Here is a 23,650-nt window from a genome sequence, read left to right as displayed (position 1 = left end):
AGTAGATGGTACTTGACTCCTAGTAGGCTCCAGAGAATATACCCGCAAACAAAGGGGGAGTGCTGGAGGGGCTGTGGAGAGAGTGGAACACTGCTGCACATTTCGTGGAACTGCCCTATTATAAAACCTTTTTGGGAGGGGGTGCTGGGGGAGATGAGCAGAATCATTAAAATAATAATACCTCCAAAATCAGTTTACCTCATTTACCACGAGCTACCTAAAATAATAGGGGAAGACAAATATCTGCTCTTCATGCTGATGCTTAATGGAGCTAAAGGGCTCATCCCGAAATTCTGGAAGAAAGCACAGGCCCCTGACATCCAGGAATGGAGATCCAGAGTAGTGGATCTTCTTAACCTAGAAAGGTACCACTATTTGAAAACTGGCAAATTAGCTACGCACGAAATGATGCTACTAACCTGGGAGGGAAGTGGAATCTAACCAGATAACTTCAAGAACACCTCGCAGCAGGTGTTAGAACCCTCGGTCCAGTGGTCCCCACCCCCTTCCCTATATCCCCCTTTTTTTTTTTTTTTTTTTAATGGTGTTATCCCCATTTCACTTCCCCTTTCCCCCTTTTCTTCAAACCTGCTCTCACCTTTCTCTTCATCTTACTGCCAAGTTCTGTTTTGACAGTCAATACCCTATACGGGCTGAAACACCAGGAGACAGGTTAAAGCCCAGCTGTATGACTAAGGCAAGCTGGGCAAACGGGTTCAAATGATATTTAATCCCTTGGTGTTTGGTTTCTGAGAATATGATTACTAATTAAAACTTGTGAGGATATGTCCTCGCTAAAACAAGCTCATAATCATTTGTACTGATGGACAACATTTTAATTGTATAACTGACAGACATATGAGCCAGTTATAAATGTAGGTATAATGATCAACAACTGTAAAAGCTGATACTGTTTGTTTATATCACTGATTGTAACTTTAACCTTTTGCAAGAATGTCATCTGATGCATGTTGTTATCTATTTTCAATAATAATAAAGATTGTTTTAATAAAAAAAAAAAAAGTGCAGGGCAGCAAGAAACTTGAGGATTCCTGGAATGGCCCTTGAACGTGCCGTCACTGGCTCTAGAAAATGTGCGATTTCAGCATATAAAGTCAATATTGAATGTCGATCCAGACGGAACCTTTGAATAACCTCTCTATCAGAAAGGGCATCTAAAGGAACCCGAGGAAGGAATACCCACAATCTCCTTCTTCGAACCACATTATCTATGTGATCAGGTTGACGAATTTGCCTTCTACCCCTGATTTGCATCAGACGAAGAATATACAGTTGAAGAAGTGTCTCCATGGCTAGCAGGATCAAAAGTGAGTAAAAATTCATTGGTATTGGCCCTCTTTTATATCAGTTGTAGGTGTATATGTTGTAGACCCTATTGTTTATTATGGTGCTCACCACCTATAAGCTGGCTAGGTACGTGCGGAAAAATTCACGAGCGTATAAATAGATAGTTTAGTAATTACTGTTTTGTGCGAGATTTATGTCGATTGAGTATTTTATAGCTACAAAAAAGACTGGAATGCAAGAGTTGCGGACAAGTTCATTCGACATTTGTAAATGTAAGGTTTTCAATGAATTCGGGGCTTAGTACATACGGCTATTGATCTGCACGCAGAAATTTAGAAGAAAATAGTCATGAAGACCTCGCAGACAGCTTAGTACATGGAGCCCATATTATAGAATAATTCTTACAAGCATCTAATTTTTATCCTCTTTTGCGAGAATCATACATATACATCTGTTGCTAAAACAGTCATTTAGTGACAGCCCTAGACAGGAGGTATATACACGACAACCTATATCTCAAAAACCAAGGATATTACAAAAGAAAAAATTATAATTTAAAATATTCATTATAAAGCATGTTTACATGCCATATCTCTTGCTCCTAACGTCAGTCGTTTGGACGCCCATGTACGAGAAACACTGAGAATCAACGAAAACTCACAAAGTTCATGTCAGCGAGTGTGCAACTCAAACGGACACCAGTGAGGGCACACGTCGTTGCGAGTGCTCGCATTCTGTCTGTCTCATTTTCGGTTTGTAATTACAACACTACAAAATTCCTGGATGCATATAAATGGAACAACTATCTTTGTCTTGTAGCCAATACTCCCTGAATAACGTCTGGAATAAACATTGTTTATTATGTTAAGACATCAACCTGTAAATTATATTTAGTAGCTTTGGACAAAAAACTTGTTTCTTTAAAAACAATTGTACTAAATCACAAAATCCATGCAAGCAAAGCTGCGGGCACAAGCTAGTAATTGATAATCTAAATATTTCTGCACAGGCTGTAGCTGCTTTGAGTATAGGCAACCAGCAGACTATCATTTATAACAAAGAACTGCGCAGGGAGAATGAACAGCTTACTGAGTGGCTGAAGGATGCACACACAGCTATCAGAATTCTGGCATCTTCTATTCATAAAGAGTCTGACTATTCAAACTGTCTTGCTCAAGTTTATCACCTAAAGGAAGAATTGGGGGTAAAGAAATCTGAGGTTGTTGCTGTTAATGTACCGAACTGACAAAAATGGCAGGGATTGGGATGTTTTTCCAAACTCTGATGTTACTTATAGTATACCTGTAAAAATAACTCCTATTTCTACTGAGCAAAGGATAGATGCTCAACGTTTAACTGTATCTGAAACCAGGGTATCTATTCCATTAACCAAAACAGAGGTTCAGGAATTAAGCAAAGAGCTTGCACTGATCAAATGTGAAAGTAATGCAGTAGATATTATTATATAAATTGATCAATTTGATAAAATACACCCAAATTTAACTGAACATAAATTTGGAATTATTATGTCCAGTCTAGACAATAATTTAAAATCTAGTCTACCTGCTGCTTTTTTTCTCTCAGAACAAAGAGCAACTTATACAGGAAATCTTAAGTGCACTTGAACATGGTGAAATTGACCACAATTTTGAATTTGATATTTGTGTTCAGCAAAGAGGGGGAGGGACTGTTCAAAGCATATGCTGATAGACTATTTTTCTATTATAAATCAACTCTTCCATCTGAGATTTAGGCAAACCAAAATGATCAGATTTACAAATGGGCCTTATTAAAAAGAACTCTCTCTGAAATTCCAAAATAATTGGTTTATCTGTTCCAGAGAGAGGCAATAAAAAGCTTTTGTTGTGGTAAGGTGGGTCACATAGCCAGAAACTGTTTTTACCAATTGACTACTAACCATTCACAGTATATATCAGAGAACAAAACCTGGAGACAATGGGGCACAAAGTCATTGTAGAAACTGGGAATCAAGAGGAAGATTCTCTCACTCTCACACACACTCTCTCTCTCTCTCTCTCAAAGCAAATGCTATAATACTTTAGATCATTTTATTTTTACAGTGTTGCTTGAACATAACCATGAGTTTAATACCTGCAAATATTTTAAACACAAAGTTAAAGTATGCTCCAGAGCAACAATGCACTACAGGGAGTTAGCTGAACATATCTGGTGAGCCAATGACAAATGATAAGTGTGTAGCCACCAATCACTAGCTAGAATAAATGTACATATTATATTTTAACAAAAGATAGCAATATTTATGTAACAGGGTTTGGCCTAGGCCCACAATTACCCCATGTGGGTCTTTACCCCAGCTACCTCCATGTGCTCTGCAGGCTGAGCCTGAGTCTCCGCTACCTGGGAGTTGGAGTACATGACTGTGGCAGTGCCTCCACCTGACTGGGCATCCAGGGCAAGAATGGGTTTCCCAGGCAGGAACATAATAAATAACTACAACACACACAGTAATAGAAAGAGAAGGAGAGGCGCCAGCCATAAAACAGTATCGTCGGGATGATCACAGGTAGAGACAAATTCCTCCCCCCAGTAGTAAGATATACTCACAAATGGAGGGGCACAAAAACAGTGCCTGTAGTAGCAGACCGGGTCTATTCGGGGTTGCCCTACAGACACACAGTGGCTATACACGTCACCGGAAATCCTCCAATCGGTAGGTGAATTACTCCAAAGCACCAGCGGTGCAGTCTGCGACGGCTGCCTGGTGCCCTGTGCGGCTGCACAGCTTGCACACCCCAAAGGCTGACCCTGCTAAGAGCCACTGATTAGTTTGAGCTCAAACTAATCAGTGGCGGAATTTGGAGGATTTTGTCTCTACCTGTGATCGTCCCAACAATACTGTTTTATGGTTGGCGCCTCTCCTTCTCTTCCTTTACTGCATTTTAGGAATCCATCCGGGATTACTTTTTGGGAGTGTGGCCTTGAATCCACTAGTTCCATTTGAAATTCTACATCCAGCACTAGCGCACCTATATGGGGACTTTCAGATCCTTGTCTCTTACACACAGTAATAACAGTAAAACAGTATGAACATGTATTAAAGGATTATGGCAAATAAAAGTAAGGCAAGTAATACAGTGGCTAACTAACACACCAACTCTCTCTAACCAGGCCCAGCACCCTCCCAAACCACCTGCGAACCCACCCTAAGGCTTCACCCTAATGGCTGATGGGTACCAGTTGGTGCACAGAAATGTTGGGGGCCTTTAAGGTAATCCACATGCATTTAAACAGTTACAACTCATAGGAAACTGCAATCCACAGGAAGAGCTGTTTATAAGTTTCTGTGATGGACAGAATGCCCTGTCAGTATGACAAGGGGAGAGGATACTTCTTACCACTAAACAGGATTCATCTGCACAGCTTGAATTGAAACTCCAGGGTCTGCCAGTCATTTACTTTGTCTGCATTCTTCTCCACAGCTCTCTCACAGGGTCAGACTGCAGCTGGCAGCATACACTAAATCAGCAGAACAGAGGTAAATGACATATATATATATATATATATATATATATATAAATAAATAGGACAAGGGAATGTGTTTATGTATGAAACCATCTTTTTTGTCAGATATTACTAAAGTAAGGGCTGCAATTCTGATGTCAGGATTGATTCAGGGCCCCATGAGTTGAATACACATTTCAGGACTCAATTGCAGACAGGATGTCTCCAGAGACTTTGACACTAAAACATTTGCTCTTTAGTTGGAAGTGCAAATAAATCGCCATAGAACAGGCTAACAATGTTATTGAGCCAGTTGTTCATTCCTGTGAGTGCACTTCTCTCTGTATGTATTTAGTCTCCCTATGGGAAAAAGGGGCAACCAGACGTGGACTCCTTGCTCAGTGTGCTTAGAGGAATATGGATACACCTCACTGACGAGGCCCAATGAAGGCCGAAATGATCATCTGGGGTTGCTGTGTTCCTTGTTCAGAGAGGGCTTGCCTGGTATTTCGGCGCTGGACTGACCGTAATAGGCGGGATCAGACTGATGTACTACAGGAAAGTTCTACTCTGTGAAAAGCATTACTGGGCTAAAAAGTTGCACCCAGGTGGTAAATTGCCATAGAACAGGCTAACAATGTTATTGAGCCAGTTGTTCATTCCTGTGAGTGCACTTCTCTCTGTATGTATTTAGTCTCCCTATGGGAAAAAGGGGCAACCAGACGTGGACTCCTTGCTCAGTGTGCTTAGAGGAATATGGCTACACCTCACTGACGAGGCCCAATGAAGGCCGAAATGATCGTCAGGGGTTGCTGTGTTCCTTGTTCAGAGAGGAATTGCCTGGTATTTCGGCGCTGGACTGACCGTAATAGGCGGGATCAGACTGATGTACTACAGGAAAGTTCTACTCTGTGAAAAGCATTACTGGGCTAAAAAGTTGCACCCAGGTAAATCGCCATAGAACAGGCTAACAATGTTAGTGAGCCAGTTGTTCATTCCTGTGAGTGCACTTCTCTCTGTATGTATTATATATATATATATATATATATATATATATATATATATATATATATATATATATATATATATATATGTAAATAGGACAAGGGAATGTGTTTATGTATGAAACCATCTTTTTTGTCAGATATTACTAAAGAAAGGGCTGCAATTCTGATGTTAGGATTGATTCAGGGCCCCATGAGTTGAATACACATTTCAGGACTCAATTGCAGACAGGATGTCTCCAGAGACTTTGACACTAAAACATTTGCTCTTTAGTTGGAAGTGCAAAAATTCAGAGCACTCTTTGCCCCATGCTGTGGTGAGAGAGACGCTGAGTCTGTAATCAGCAGTGGAAACACTGGTCAAAATCAGAGGGAAATGGTAATTAGCACAGGCTTGTTAATTGCCCCTAAACATCAAATACACGTCTGTATTGCTAGCTAAACAGAAAATATGTTTTATTGTGACTTTTACAACTACTCGTAAAATGATCTATGCTGTTTATGAAGTCTCCATGTACAAGAAACAGACGAATTGGCATTTGCAATGCCCTGTGTGATCTGCTGGATTTTGTATGGTTTTGAACACTGCATAGAAATAAATATATATGTGGGAGATGGATTAAAATTTTGTAATAGATTAAATGGCAATTGAAAAAAACCCATTGTTAAAAGACAGCATAGAAATTAATACATGTGTGTATACATACATATATTCAGGGACATATATTAAAGGGATAATTGCTGTTTTGGATATATATATATATATATATATATATATATATATATATATATATATATATATATATATATGAAAAATAAATTTAAACCTGTAATAAATTGATTGGAAATTGTGATAATCCCATTGTTTAATTACATATAACATATTTTTTCTATTTTTCAGATGGGGCTAGAGGATACCATGCAAGATTGCCTGCATGGGATATCTGAATCATGTCATATGATTATATACTAGATGTTTGTGAAAGTTTAAACACAGCTCTGAAAATATAACAGATGTATAAATGCTATTAATTTTGGAATAATTAGCAGAATAGTTGTTTTGATATGATATGGTGTTGAGGGCATACTGTGTTTCATGTCAAATTGATCAGAATAAATAATGTGATATAATACAATACATATAAACATATAACTTATTAAAGTAAGGAAATTATGACAGTTTTTACACATTTTAAAGAAATATTTTAAATGCTAGAAATGTTAAGAATGAAGCTGTGTTGTTTTGTCACGCTGCCCCCGGTGTTACGAGAATTGCAACCAAGAAATGATTGGTTGTTGCAAGGATGCATCTCCTTGGCAACATACATTCACAGGGTGAACTAATGAGAAGGGACCAGCACGTGGGCGTAACCAAACCAGATCTCCACTGATTATATAACAGGAAAGTTAAATGAAAGAGACAGTTTTTTGTGATTTGCTTAGACTGGCGATTGATAACTGGCGGCCATACTTGGAAAACAGTCACTTAAGCAAGGAGCTGAAACTAACCTTGATCTATGCAAAATAACTTTCCTTCAAATGAGGAGATCTAAAGATATTTGGAAAAGATTTAATTACAATTTGGTTCTAACTGGTGATGTATGATTTCTAACTATTAATATTTTAAACAAAGGTTATTGGCACAAATAATATTTACAATTTCTGAAATTTTAATAGAAGTGTACATTATACTATTGTTTAAATTAGTATTGTAATTATTTTGCTGAATATTACTAGCTGCCATCTTAAGTCTCATTGTGATAGTTTAAATGCAATATTGAATGGAAGGCTATTTGTAAATAAGGCTGGTTTTAAAGGTAAACTCTTATGAGAGTTGTAAGAAGTATAGCATATCTAAATAGGTTTTGTTTGTTTTTTTAAACGTGTATAATATTTTTTCATATTCTAGTATTGCAAATATATTCCAATATGCTCATAGATATTAACTAATAAAAATAATTCAGGTATTTATATTAATTTTATGGTTTCTAGTAGATGCATATTGATTGAGGGTTTATTTTAAAGGATAATTATTTAAATATATTGTGTTATAACCCTGCCATAGACTGATATATTATTTGGAGAGCACTGCTAAAATTCTTATAAATATACTGACATATTGTATGGAGGCACTTGCATGAGATTTATTCATATTTATCAGATTGATATCATATATTTGTAGTAAATAGAAATTATTATAAAAGAAAGAAAACATTTCATGTTTCTAAATTAATATTTTGAAAATATTTTTTTTTTTGAAGATTGAAATATTGATGTTCATATTTCGAGATTGATATTGATATTTTGATATATTGTTAAAGATTAATTTTTGAAAAATTTATAAAAATATACATTTTTCATATTTCAAAATTCATAAAAATATTAAAAAAAAATTATATTTCAAAATTAATATATTTTTTTTTAAAGTAAATTTTTTTTTCTTCTCTCTTTTTATTGGTAAAAATTGTATTAGCTTTTTAATTTAACTAAATAGTAAACCAATATAATATTGTCTATCACTAGGAGTGACTCATTTAATTCTGTACATAGCGTTGAAAATACCCCTTACTAGAGGTCAGGTCCTTAAGAAAGATATTATAGGACACATTAAAGAGAAGTTTAATATTGCGGGTGAATTAAATGATTTTATGGATATGCTTGAAATTAGGGTTAAAAATATTACCGTTAATAATAATATGTGGAATGAAAAAAAATGATTTTTTTCAAGAATTATTAATGATTAATCAATGCAAGGCTCCCAAAAAGTGAGACAAACTAATACTGAAATCTTGGCCCCTTGTGATATGCATTATTGACGAAATGTCGCTTTGTGTCATAGACAAACAATTGCAAATACAGGAGCTAGAAATTAGTATTCGTTCATCACGCAGATGAGAAGAGGATGTAAAAATAGCCAAAAATAAAATGGATGAATTTGCCCAAAACCTAACCACCTTAGATAAGCATAATATAGACTTACTAGCCCAGATAAAAGAATTAAATAAACAGCTTGCGCAAAGCCAGAGAGAATTAAGTGATTTAAAAAGGTCATATCGCCATAATGAAAACCCCTATATTAACAGTGAGAATAATGCAGATAATGCTAAATCCATTAGAGAACGCGTCAGGGACGAGGTACAAAAATATATGGAAGAGTATAGACAAATGACCCCTATTGGGTCAGAAATAGATTTCCCAAATAGGCAGTCACCTCATGATGTAAATCCAGGAAACTGCTGTAACTCAGCCGGTGAGGGTGAGGGAAACTCTAATAGAGAATCCCAAAGTAAGTCTAATAAGGTCTATAATTCCCATAAAATAGTTACTTTCATACAGGGTGCAGTACCTATATTCGCCAATAAGTGAACAAAATCTGTTATTGATCACTTAGAGGCTTTTGAAAATGCATTAGCTATAATGAATTAAAAATTTAATTTCTGCCCTGGGTATTTGACAGTAAACATCACAAATTCTTTACTTCACTAAAGGATATGAATATTCATTCCTGGTGTGAAATAAAACGACAATGCAGAAAAGAATTCGGGCAACATCGCACTAAAACTGCAGTGAAAATAGCTGTATATTGTTTAAAATGTAGTGTGAATCAAAGTCCCATTAAGTTCCTTTCTGAATTGAAAAATGCGTACAGTATGGCTGAAGATAATTCCAGATTTGATTGCTCAGAATTTGTAAATTTACTTTTTGAAGCACTGCCTACACCCATCAAAATTAATTTAGCTAGAGATTTTGATGAGGACTGCTCATTGGAATGGCTGATCAAAGAGAGTACAAAATAATACTCTATTCAGCAGTCCAGTGAGCAGAGGGTTAAAAAGGAATCAAAACCCAAAATTGTGGCAGAAACTAGGGTGTCACCTGGGCCCCTCAATTTGGAGTCTAAAAAGAAAACCTATGCAGAGGTGGCCAGTCAAAACAGGCCATCTCCACAGAGGTTTAATTGTGCCCCTCCCCAACACGGGCTGAGGCGCAGAGAGACTATAACCAAAGTGGGGGACATAATCAGGTGAATAATTACTCACAAAGAGAATACTCACCAAATAATTGTTACCCACGCAAAGGTAGATACAATAGATGGCAAAGATATTCTCAGGGTAGCCAGACACCCCAAGTATATAATGCTCCCCAAAGTACTAATACTGAACAAGCTGAACCCCAGGGGCAACCATGCCAAAATAGAAATAGCGGCCCTGATTCTGAGGGAACCCAATGGTCCAGGAATCATTATTATGGGGCATCAAGAGATAGGCCCAGAGGTAGAAGTAACTTGTACAATCAGGTAAATATGCTTTTTTACCCAGATAAATCGGTTGAGCGAACAATTCGCTAATATGAGTCAACCTTCTACGGCTCAGCAACCGAACAATATTTTTTTAGGGGTACAGCCAGTGGTCAGCAGTGGACCACAGGCACAATCATAAATACTGCAGTATCACCTGAAAGGGAGGGGAGAGATATACAAAATGTAATAATAAATATAAAAAATTATACTAATCATGTTATCTCCCCACAGACCAGAAACTGACGATTTAGCTGTGATGACGAGCAACCTCGGCCAAAAAGCATTAACCAATCTTTCCCTTTGCAGTGTTCTCTTAACCTTATTTCCACAGATGCAGTACACAAGAAACCAGCCAACCCTGTCATAAAGGAGACCAGTAAGTATGAAATTCCTTCTGCACGGGAAAACATGGCGGATTCAGGTAACACGTGGCAAAGCCCACAGATGTACAATAATGCAAACTTTATGTGTGAAATGGTAGAAACTGCAAGAAGATATTATGTATTAGCCGAGCTGCAAGATTCAGTCTCCAACCCTATTATGGGATTAATTGATACTAGGTCTCAGGCAACTATCTTATCCCACAGGTACTACACACAGCTAAATGAGCTAACACCCCACAAACCTAAAATAAAAGAATTTGATGGTTCTCTGAAAGGAGTTGGGGGCGACTCCCTAAAAGTTTATGGTACTGCCTGGTTAAAATTTAAATTGGGGAACAGGGTCATAAGACACCCTGTCATTATAGTGGATCTGACAACTGATCGTTTAATTATTGGTAGTGATCTCCTGAAGCGATTAAGCACCATAATTGATTGCATAAATAATGTAATTTGTTCACAAGTTAAAAGACCTATCAATTATGAGAAATCTGGTATATCTCGCCCCTGACATAACTCACGTGGTGGAAGAGAAGCCAGATGCTGTGGAGATTCATTTCAGGAATAACTCTGTACCTGAAATCACTATTTTACAAATAGATGATCAGACTCCTTTAAGTGGTTCTGATGGTAATATACTTTTAAAATTTCGCCTGGAAAGATAGTGAATATTTCCCTAGATGGCGATGTATTAACCATATCTCTCCACAAGGGGGATCATAAAATCCCTAAGGGGGGGGCACGATAAATACCTCACAGGGATTGAGAGAGTTAAAGAGGATCTATTTATCCCTATACAAGTGCATGACCTTGGTAAAACCAAGTATGCTAAATTAAACATAAAACAGGAAGCTAGCTATATAAGCGAAAGGCTTGTTAGCACAGATAGCTGAACCTAAAGTGATTAAATATCTTTCTCCCCAGGGAACTTCCGGGTGGCGGCCATGACAGGCTGCTTAATCGTTAGCTGCTAAAGGTTTCTGTACCAATCTAACTAAAATCAACTTTTAAACATACCATCGCTCATTTCTACACAGTCTAAGAGACTCAGTTGAAGAAGCCCTTCAATTAGAACCAATTATTATTCCGATCAGTGCCAGCTGCAGTTAACCGGAGACTTTTTTGAGGTTGAGGCCTCCCAACTAACCCCCTGGCGGAGCGCTTTTGGGCCTCTGTCGTTAAGAAGTACCTTGAGAGTACTGATCCTACCCAATTATAGTGGGGTAACCTGTCAAGCATACCAGATGGAGCCCGAAGAAGCAATTTTACTATATCCTTGATGCACATTTTGCATGGCTCACAAGTGCCGTAGTTACAGCATGGGGAAATGGCGGAGGAGCAGTCCCGCAACAAAATGTGGACACAGTAAATGTGGTAGCGCCCAGCTTGGAGCCTTTCAAGGAGAAGAGCCTTTTAGTGAAAGGGCGTAGTGAGACATCGCAAATGGATAAGTGCCATCGGGAGAGAGTGCTAGCACTAGATAGCGCTGTGTATCTTGTACAGACCGGGACTCACTCTGTCACTGCAACCCACTCCCTCCCTACTTCACATTCAACCCCTATGAGAACGGCAAGCCGAGATACTCAGAAAATCCAAGAGGTCCAACATAATCCCTTATTTACAGTCATCCCTGCACTACATTTTGTTACAATGACATCAGGGGCAGAATGGCGAATGCTTACCAAGATGAACGAAATAGCGGTGGTCCTGCATTGTTTTGAGTACAACCTGCTTACCACGAGGAGACTCTTTCAGAGATACGGTCAAGCCTGCTTGGACTTCTGTGGAGGTCTATATCCCAAGTCCCGCTGCGTTGTGTTCAAGACCGGTATAGGTTAGTAAGCAGCTTATATGTGGGCCATGGAGATGAGTGGTAAAATCCTCACAACTCTCTATATACGCAAACACCTAAAGCCACTCAGACTTTTTGATCATTCTTTTGTGAACTCGGTGTGGCCTGGACTCACAAATATTACTTGCTCAGAATTATAAGATAAGTGGTGGTGGTTTTTCTTCTTTTCTTATTATTGGACAACCCATGAACATGATATTGCTTAGTTATAAAGTCTCCTTGTGTTTTGCGGAGTAACGGTTTGTTATAGTGACTTCAGCAGAGACCTATAGATTTCTCATGTATATAACTCCGTTTTTGGATCATTATACACATCTTTGCTAGTTTTTTGCCTGCTAGAAGAGTTGAAGAGACAAGAGGTCCAGTTTTGCACTTTGTATACATGGTCCTTTTGACATCTCATTTATGAACTAAATGTGGCCAGGACACACTATTATGCGTTCAAAATTATAAGTTAAATAGTAGTATTTCTGTCAGGTAATACATGATTATGATAATGCTTGGTTATAAAGTCCCATCACTTTTACTAGGTAATGGTTTACTACAGCAGTGAAATATGGATCTTACTAATTGCTAACACTTTTTTCTGTATCTGCATGCTGCCCTTAAGATTATTATAAGAGCCCCAAGCATATATATTTCTCTAACAACCATTTATAGTCTCATCTACTTAGAAACAGCAATTTTATTCCCATGTTGCTTATCTTAATGTTTTTTTAGTTGTGTTGAATTGTACCTAACACCTATTTCTTGATGTGGTGGTGAATGGGGGTGCCACTATCTGTGGATGGGATGGCGGGCCCCGGCACCAGTGCTATATATAAAGGTATCCTGAAAATGCACCTATGTCTGAGGTGGCCTGTTCACCATTAAAACTAACTTGGAGGTTGAGATAACTTACTCCATAGGATTAGTAATATAGGCTATATACTATATATTCGCACCAGCTGAGTGCCTCTCTCTGAAAAACCTATAGCTTACACTACATTATGTACATATTAGGTGAACCTCCGACTAATATCTGGATCCAGGCAACTATTGAATATATATGCATGACCCCAGCCTTGTCTTTTCCTAGACATATGTACATATGTATAGCTCCTTATAATGTTGGTAATGGTGAACTGCTTATCACAATATAAATTTAGTCCTACCCACATACTCTACACTCCTCTAGTAGACCTAGTTTAAAAAAAAAAAAAGTTAGCTTTTCCCCCTTTACGACAAGTATTCAACAATATAAAACTTTCCTCTCCCATCCCTTACTACTTATGCTCCATTAAAAAATCCCCCCCCCAGAAAAACATAAAAACCTGAAGTATCCCAATTGAGATCCAAGAGAGGTCTCCTTATTTCAGTTTACCTTCTTCTATCCATACCCACCTTTGTGTATTTGGGGTCCATGAGTGGCCTGACTTTGGTTTGGAAGATTTCGCATTCTACAGGCAATAGGTTTCAATACTGTTTACTTAACTTGTTAAGCATATTTACTATATATTGTTCTTATTATTTTCACTTATGGAATATGTTATATATGTGGTACTATATTGTAATTTTCTTTACATATTGTATGCCTTCAATTACCTCAATAAAAAAAAAAATATATATATATATATATATATATCTTTCTCCCCAAGACCACTGTGTCCACAACCTGGATGACTGGTTTGAAAGCTATAACGTCACAGCTAAGTGCTTATTATCTGTCTCTATAGGTAATAAGTCAGTGAAGCACCTGTTTTTAGTTTTAAATGCTCCCCATAATCCAATATACATTGGCAATTATATCTTACATAGATATGCCATACAAATAGATTTGATTAACTCTTGCCTCTGGAGCAGGTTGAAGGGGGACCCTGAAGTATTTCAGGATGAAAGTGCAGCCCTGAAATCAAACCAGCAATTGCCATATGCTGTGAATATGCAGGTGTCTAGCGATGTCATAATTCCTGCCGGCACTGATAAATTTCTTTTACCATTACAGGTAAAGAGAGGCCAGAAATTAAAAACTTCTGAAACACTAAATTTGCCTCTCCCATAGAATGCAAAATCTTGGTGTTACTATGGCCCACACTCCTTTTGTAAAAATTGGAATGATTCCAATACATGTTATGCGCATGTGCTGGAATCAAGTTATTACACTGTTGGATTCCAGAATAATGTAATTGGGCTAATACCTGAAAGATACTTAACTGAAGAACAGTTAATAGAACAATCCTTTGCATCTATGCCAGAGGGTCTATTTAATATTCAGTCTATTTATCCCTTCAGCTCAGAGGAAGGCATCTGTAAAATTGAAGTAGCCTCTCTAGTGTTTGATCAGCCAATCAAACAGCAAGATTACCCCCAATACCCAGAGTCATGGGGGCAATATAAACTATAATCAAGGGGATCCCACCTCTAGATTGGAAGAAGCCTATGAGATAGGACAGCCTGAAATCTTTACAGGATTTCAGCAAATAGTCAAAGAGCAAATATCCTTAGCTAATGGCTGTTCCAGCGATGATGAACGCCAACTGCTGCGAGAACTCCTGATGGAGTACAAGGATATTTTTGCTAAGGATTCTTATGACTGTGGTACTACAGACTTGCACATTGCAAGAATACACACAGATCCCGATGCACCACCTGTCTTTGTTAAACAATACAGACTTCCTTTAGCCTCATATTATTCTCTTGCAGAAATCATAAGGAACTTGGAAGAAAGGGGTATCATACAACAGGTGCACAGCTCTTATAATAATCCTATTCTAGGTGTTCTTAAGCCCAATGGACAATGGCGTTTGTGTGCTGATTTAAGACAGCTAAACAAATGAGTGTACATGTCTGGCTGGCCTGTGCCATATATTGACCAATGCCTAGCACAAATGCAGGGATCCAAAATATTCACTGACATTGATTGTGCACAGGGATATTGGACCATAAAGGTACATGAGGAGGACCAGTATAAGATGGCATTCTCATTCCAAAAGGTCCAGTATGCATTTCAGAGACTTCCTTTTGGTTACATAAATTCTGGACATGAATTTGCTGTATTCATGCATAAGGCTATGCCTGATGCATTGGAAAGGGGGACCTTATCTTATGTTGATGATGTTTTAATCAAAAGCACAGACTTTGAAAAACACATTGCAGAGCTTAAACACGTCCTCAGCCAACTTAAAAGGGCAGGTGTCAAATTATCCCTACAAAAAGCTCAATGGTGCTGCACTCGTGTAAACTTCTTGGGACATGGAGTTACTTCTGAAGGACTAAATCCTCAGAAGAAAAAGGTGGAAGCTATAGTAAATTCTAAAAACCCAACTAACTTAAAGGAATTGAGATCCTTCCTAGGTATGACAAATTATTCTCGCAAATTCATTGATAATTATGCAGAATTAGCTAAACCCCTACTACTTCTTCTAAAAAAGGATGTGAAATGGCACTGGAGTCAGTCTCAAGAGACAGCCATCAGAGAGCTGAAGAGAAAACTCACTCAAGCACCTTGCTTTGCGTACCCTGAAGGTGGTAAACCTTTCTTCTTAGAAACAGGTTACACAGATGTAAGCATGAGTGCTGTTTTATACCAGAAGCATGATAATTTAAGCAAAGCCATTGCTTATGTGAGCAAAACTCTATCCCCAGTAGAAATAAAATTTAGCAATTGCGAAAAAGCCCTCTTATCTACTGTATGGGCTCTACAAAATTTCCGCAGCTATATACAGGGCGAGAAAATTATTGTAGAAACGGCCCACCAGCCTTTGCTATATTTGCAAAGTGAGAGAATAAGAGATGGGAATTTGTCTAATAGCCACATAACAGCGTGGACTCTTTCCTTACAAGGCTGGCCCTTAGAAATTCGCTACAAGCAGAATAAAAAGAATCCAGTCGCACAGGGGCTTGCTGAGCTCCAAGACTGTGCTGCTAGAGATCCTGGGGAAGAATTATCAGAAGATGATTTCCTGGAGGAACAACTGCTTTCCCCATATACAATGTACACTGAGGACAATTGTCAAACATTACCTTGGGTATATGTTGATGGTTGTTCTTACCATGCCACTATTATTAATGAGCACAGATTAGTCGCTGGCATTGGTATAACTTGGGCAAATGGATTCCCAAATATATCTATAGGTTTCAACATTGGACCAAGATCCAGTCAAGTCGCAGAACTCACTGCTGTTCTAAAAACCATTGAAATGGCTATTGAACATGGTATTCATGAATTTGTGATCATAACTGACTCAAATTATGTGCGTGACAGTTTTGTTGAATACTTGCCAACTTGGAAAAGAAATGGCATGCAGAAAAGCAATAACAAACCAGTCAGGCATGGCAAGTTGTTCTGCGAGACTGATAATCTGGTGGTATCAAATTATTTAACCATACACGAGAAAAACACCAAGGGTCATTCCAGGGTTCTAGTCCCAGATAAGGAAGGCAATGATCTTGCGGATTCATTAACCAAACAAGGAGCCATAACTGGAGAACTCCTTAATATTGACCACGTAATGGGTGCAATTCAGGTAGAAGCCATTACCAGAGTGAGCCTAACCTGGTGCAATGGAGTCAGGATTCTCCTAGTGAGGACCTGATCACTAGTCAAAAAGAAGACCCCATTGTAGGCATCTTCTATAAACACATAGAAGATCCTTAAAGCAACCCCATATCAAAAGATGATTGTATTGGCAAAGAAGATCTTATAATCTTAATGAAATCCAGATCACAATTCAAGTTACAGGATAGTTTGTTAATTAGAACCTCCAAAACTGGCATTCAGCAATGGGTAGTACCCAACAAGTTCAGAGATCTAATGCTTCAACATGCCCATGATGCTCCCACATCTGGTCATCGTGGTGCCAAACTCACATATGAAATATTGCATGATTATACTTTTTGGCCACACATGTGTTCAATCCTACTGTCAAGGTTGTTTAATCTGTCCACAGTTCCAACCCACTGCGCCAACACATAGAGGACCATTGCAGAAAAGGGGGATGGTAATGCCATGGTCAGATATACAAATTGATTTTATTGTTCCAGTAACTAGGTCATCAAGAGGTAACAAATACATGTTAACAGTGACATGCCTGTTCACTAAATGGGTAGAGTGCATCAGTGCACCTAACAATAGTGCTGAAACATGCGCAGCATTGCTCATCAACCACGTATTCTCCAGATTTGGTTTACCACAAAGAATCGAATCAGATCGGGGAACCCACTTCACTAGCGAAGTGATGACAAAAATGTGGAAAATACTAGGGGGAAAAAGAAAGCTCCATATTGCTTATAGAGCTGTCTCAAGTGGTGGTGTAGAGCGTTAAAACCAGTCCATTGTTAAAATCCTCAAAAAGTTTGTGAGTGAAACGGGTAAAGACTGGGATGTAAAACTACCTCTAGTCCTAATGGTATTGAGAGCAACTCCAAGTAATGCTACCAAGATGCCACCTTTTGAACTGATGACTGGTAGAAGAATGGTTCTACCTCAGCATCTGCTGTACCGTACATCAGAACAAAACTTGATAAATGCTGCCAATACACATCAATATGTGGAGAACCTAAGAAAACACCTGCAATATGCCTTTGCATTTGCTCAAAGGAATTTAGAAAGAGCCACAACTTCCACTAAAACCTATTATGATCTAATAACGTCCAAAAAGGAATATGAAATAAATGATAAAGTTTATCTTTATAACTTTGGAAGAGACCAGGTTAGGGAGAAGAAATTTCTTCCATCATGGAAAGGTCCTTTTGTCATTACTGACAAAATATCTCCAGTGGCCTATAAAATACGGATCCCCAAAAATGAAAGTTTCATAGATAAATGGGTCCATATCAATCAGCTGCGAGCATGTCATCCTAGGTCCCAACTACAAGTCATAGAGGGAGAATAGGTAAAAAGTGGATGTGTCAGGGAGCTCAGTAAAACAGTTTAAGCCTGCCCACTGTTCACACTCCTCACAAAGTGTGAAAAAGTTGAAAAGACTGAAAGGAAAGATTGTGGGTGGCGCCAGTGAAGGCTAACTGTGAGAGTAATTGATTTCTGGTGGGGAATATGTCTAAAAGTGTGAGTCACAATTTCCAAAAAATAAAAGTATATATATAAATCACAACTATACCTATTGTAAAAAGAGATTATTAATAATATTACCAAACTAATTCAGCTCTAAGGACAATAAAAAATAATCCTAAAAAACAAGTTGTTTAAATAAATTGATAATATTTTATTTTAATACATAGACTAGTCAAAACATTAGGACATTTAGAGTAGAATTGCACCGGTGCCCCTAAAATAATTAGTATTAAAAAATCTAATAGAACAATGATTCCTAAAAAACAATTCCTAAAACACAATATAATATACTTATTCCTAAAACACAATTTATTATACTTATAATATACTTCTTCCTAAAACACAATATATTATACTTATCAAACAATCTAAAATAAAGAACATAAGATGAGAGGTGATTCGTGTGATGCAGGTTAGTGGAAGTATAATACAGATACCAGCTCTCAAAGTCCCTTTTAGTAACCTTGCAGCGATAACATTAGTCAGATTCTGATTTACTCCTATTCCGGATAAGTGTAATAAAGTTGCAACTTAAGATATTTTTCAAATTTGTTACATCAAATTAGCCCGGGCTGATCTTTTCAGTATTGATGCGTGTAAGATAAATCTAGTATGCTGAATCTGGGTCTCAGCGATATTGGCAAGCTTTTGTATTATCAGTTCTTACTCACCAAATATCCCCTCAGTGTAGCACAGTCTGGTTTCACTGTTGTATAACCGCCAGGCTATCTCACCAACAGTTGGACTTTCCTTCTTAATTTCTCACCAAATATCCCCTCAGTGTAGCACAGTCTGGTTTCACTGTTGTATAACCGCCAGGCTATCTCACCAACAGTTGGACTTTCACTGGCACTTACTGCTAAAAGACCCTTTAATTGGCCATAATATAAGCAGAAACCCTAGATTTATTTATAAAAAAGCCCAAAATTTTAAGAATTTACTGGCCCCTAGTGAGTTTAAGAGAAATAAAATGACTATGGTAAATGGAAGGATGAAGGACCTTGAAGGGAATATAATAGAGGGCTTTTACCCTTGCCATTCATGCAAATCGTGCAGATACAGTAGCAAATTGAAAGGTCTAGAATCTAGCAAAACAGGGAAATTATATAAAATTAATGGAATTATTAGATGTTCAGACGAGAATGTTATCTATGCCATTAAATGTGACTGTAATCTTTTGTACCTCGGTCAAACGAGTAGAAAACTCAGAGATAGGATTAGGGAGCACATCCTAAGTATTGAAAATTATAGGAAAGACACGACACTATATAAACACTTTTATGAAAAACACCAGGGAAATTTAAATTGTATGAAATACTGGGGGATAAAAAAAAGTGCATGGAGATGGGAGAAGGGGAGATATGGAGAGGAAGCTCCTTAGACAAGAAGCAGAATTGATCTATAATTTTGGCACGTTACATCCATCAGGTTTGAATAGTGAGCTTGATCTGAATAGACTTATCTGAATATGGCCTATAGAATTTAAACCCTAAATCCTAACACTTAGTCTATCCTGGTCCTTTTTTGAGTTTTTAGATTTTTTAGATTTTATAAAAAAATTGTTTGGTCTGTCTCAATTTTATCTTATTAAATATTCTTAACATTTCCGTTTTGGATCTATAACAATAATTTTTAAAATATACCATTAAATACATTTTCTATCTAGACTGATATTTTTGTATATATAAAAACTTAGGTTGTTTATTACATTTATTATATTATACATTTTGTAAGACATATGAATTTTGTATATATAAATGGACTACTGTCATCTAATATATATATATATATATATAGATCTTTCTATATAAAATTTGGAGGCTTCCAGCTAGTATTATGTTAATTTTAGACTTAATCTCATAGTAATAAATTAATTTTTTTATATCCATTTTTAAATGTATAATAGATATCCAAGTTGACTTATTCTCTTTCCCCTTATTTAAAATGGACTTATGAAGAATGTTTTTAGGTGGTGAGAGGTATAATCCACATTTAGAGATGAATGTTTAGCATGAAATTCCAAAATATGTAGTATTATACTTCTATCATTGATAGTAACCTTGCAAGTCTGGAATACAAAACAATATATAATAAAAACTCTTCAACAAAGGATTTAAGATACCAATTTATTTATTATTTTTTGAAAAAACAAAAACTGTTAAGAAAGAAAACATCTTGATGAGCTAATTGACTTGAACACTAAGGGGTTAATTTTACAGCCTTTATTAGGAGAGAAACAATGGGAACAGTTATCTTGACAAAGGCCGCATGAGAGCCGATACGCGTGGATTGACTGATTTCCCAGCACCTGTGAGCTTTGTGCAAAGCAAGGAGAGGCTGATTGAGAGCCTGTATGTACCATCATTGTGCTCCCAGAACCGTATACCAAGAAGCCAGGATCTGTGCAAACAAAAGGAAGACAGATTGGTTGAACGGTAGGAGCGGCAATTTCAAAATAAGTGCGCGCACTTCTGCAAACGGATCGTTATACCCTCTGAGGATTTTCAAGTATTAAAGCGAAGAAACTGCTGATCTGTATTTGTCGCAAATTAAGAAGGAAAGTCCAACTGTTGGTGAGATAGCCTGGCGGTTATACAACAGTGAAACCAGACTGTGCTACACTGAGGGGATATTTGGTGAGTAAGAACTGATAATACAAAAGCTTGCCAATATCGCTGAGACCCAGATTCAGCATACTAGATTTATCTTACACGCATCAATACTGAAAAGATCAGCCCGGGCTAATTTGATGTAACAAATTTGATGTAACAAATTGGAAAAATATCTTAAGTTGCAACTTTATTACACTTATCCGGAATAGGAGTAAATCAGAATCTGACTAATGTTATCGCTGCAAGGTTACTAAAAGGGACTTTGAGAGCTGGTATCTGTATTATACTTCCACTAACCTGCATCACACGAATCACCTCTCATCTTATGTTCTTTATTTTAGATTGTTTGATAAGTATAATATATTGTGTTTTAGGAAGAAGTATATTATAAGTATAATAAATTGTGTTTTAGGAATAAGTATATTATATTGTGTTTTAGGAATTGTTTTTTAGGAATCATTGTTCTATTAGATTTTTTAATACTAATTATTTTAGGGGCACCGGTGCAATTCTACTCTAAATGTCCTAATGTTTTGACTAGTCTATGTATTAAAATAAAATATTATCAATTTATTTAAACAACTTGTTTTTTAGGATTATTTTTTATTGTCCTTAGAGCTGAATTAGTTTGGTAATATTATTAATAATCTCTTTTTACAATAGGTATAGTTGTGATTTATATATATAGAGGGAGAATGAAGTGTCACATACCCAAATGAAATAAAGACATATTGTAGCTTAAAGATGCCTAACTGATAAACATGAAGGCTCAAAAATGATGGACTCTCTGCATGAGAGACCATCTATGATGTACACGGCCAACATCCTCACCGAGTACCACTGACTTTGATCCAATTCAAATACATGTGTCCTACATATATTTGAATTTGAAAGGGGGAATTATGTCAGGGTACAGGTAAATGACATATTATATATATATATATATATATATATATATATATATATATATATATATATATGTAAATAGGACAAGGGAATGGGGTTATGTATGAAACCATCTTTTTTGTCACATATTACTAAAGTAAGGGCTGCAATTCTGATGTTGGGATTGATTCAGGGCCCCATGAGTTGAATACACATTTCAGGACTCAATTGCAGACAGGATGTCTCCAGAGACTTTGACACTAAAGCATTTGATCTTTAGTTGGAAGTGCAAAAATTCAGAGCACTCTTTGCCCCATGCTGTGGTGAGAGACGCTGAGTCTGTAATCAGCAGTGGAAATGCTGGTCAAAATCAGAGGGATATGGTAATTAGCACAGGCTTGTTAATTGCCCCTAAACATCAAATACACGTCTGTATTGCTAGCTAAACAGAAAATATGTTTTATTGTGACTTTTACAACTACTCGTAAAATGATCTATGCTGTTTATGAAGTCTCCATGTGCAAGAAACAGACAAATTGGCATTTGCAATTCCCTGTGTGATCTGCTGGATTTTGTATGGTTTTGAACACTGCAGAGAAATGAATATATATGTGGGAGATGGATTAAAATTTTGTAATAGATTAAATGTCAATTGAAATAAACCCATTGTTAAAAGACAGCATAGAAATTAATACATGTGTGTGTGTGTATATATATATATATATATATATATATATATATATATATATATATATATATATATATATATATATATATATATACACACACACATACACACACACACACATACACATATTCAGGGACATATTATATTAAAGGGATAATTGCTGTGTTGGATATATATATGAAAAATAGATTCAAACCTGTAATAAATTGATTGGAAATTGTGATAATCCCATTGTTTAATTACATATAACACAATTTTTCTATTTTTCAGATGGGGCTAGAGGATACCATGCAAGATTGCCTGCATTGGATATCTGAATCATGTCATATGATTATATACTAGATGTTTGTGAAAGTTTAAAGACAGCTCTGAAAATATAACAGATGTATAAATGCTATTAATTTTGGAATAATTAGCAGTATAGTTTTTTGATATGGAATGGTGTTGAGGGACTACTGTGTTTCATGTCAAATTGATCAGAATAAAAAATGTGATATAATACATATAAACATATAACTTATTAATGTAAGGAAATTATGACAGTTATTACACATTTTAAAGAAATATTTTAAATGCTAGAAATGTTAAGAATGAAGCTGTGTTGTTTTGTCACGCTGCCCCCTGTGTTATGATGTGAGAAGGGACCAGCACGTGGGCGTAACCAAACCAGATCTCCAATGATTATATAACAGGAAAGATAAATGTGAGAGGACAGTTTTTTGTGATTTGCTTAGACTGGTGATTGATAACTGGCGGGCATACTTGGAACACAGTCACTTAAGCAAGGAGCTGAAACTAACCTTGATCTATACAAAATAATTTTCCTTCAAATGAGATCTAAAGATATTTGGAAAAGATTGAATTACAATTTGGTTCTAACTGGTGATGTATGATTTCTAACTATTAATATTTTAAACAAAGGTTATTGGCACAAATAATATTTACAATTTCTGATATTTTAATAGAAGTGTATATTGTACTATTGTTTAAAATTAGTATTGTAATTATTTTGCTGAATATTAGTAGCTGCCATCTTAAGTCTCATTGTGATATTTTAAATGCAATATTGAATGAAAGGCTATTTGT

The sequence above is a fragment of the Bombina bombina genome, chromosome 4 (assembly GCF_027579735.1).
Source record: "Bombina bombina isolate aBomBom1 chromosome 4, aBomBom1.pri, whole genome shotgun sequence".
In the NCBI taxonomy this organism is placed as follows: domain Eukaryota; kingdom Metazoa; phylum Chordata; class Amphibia; order Anura; family Bombinatoridae; genus Bombina; species Bombina bombina.
The sequence above is the reverse complement of the archived record's forward strand: the minus strand, read 5'-3'. Positions refer to the sequence as shown.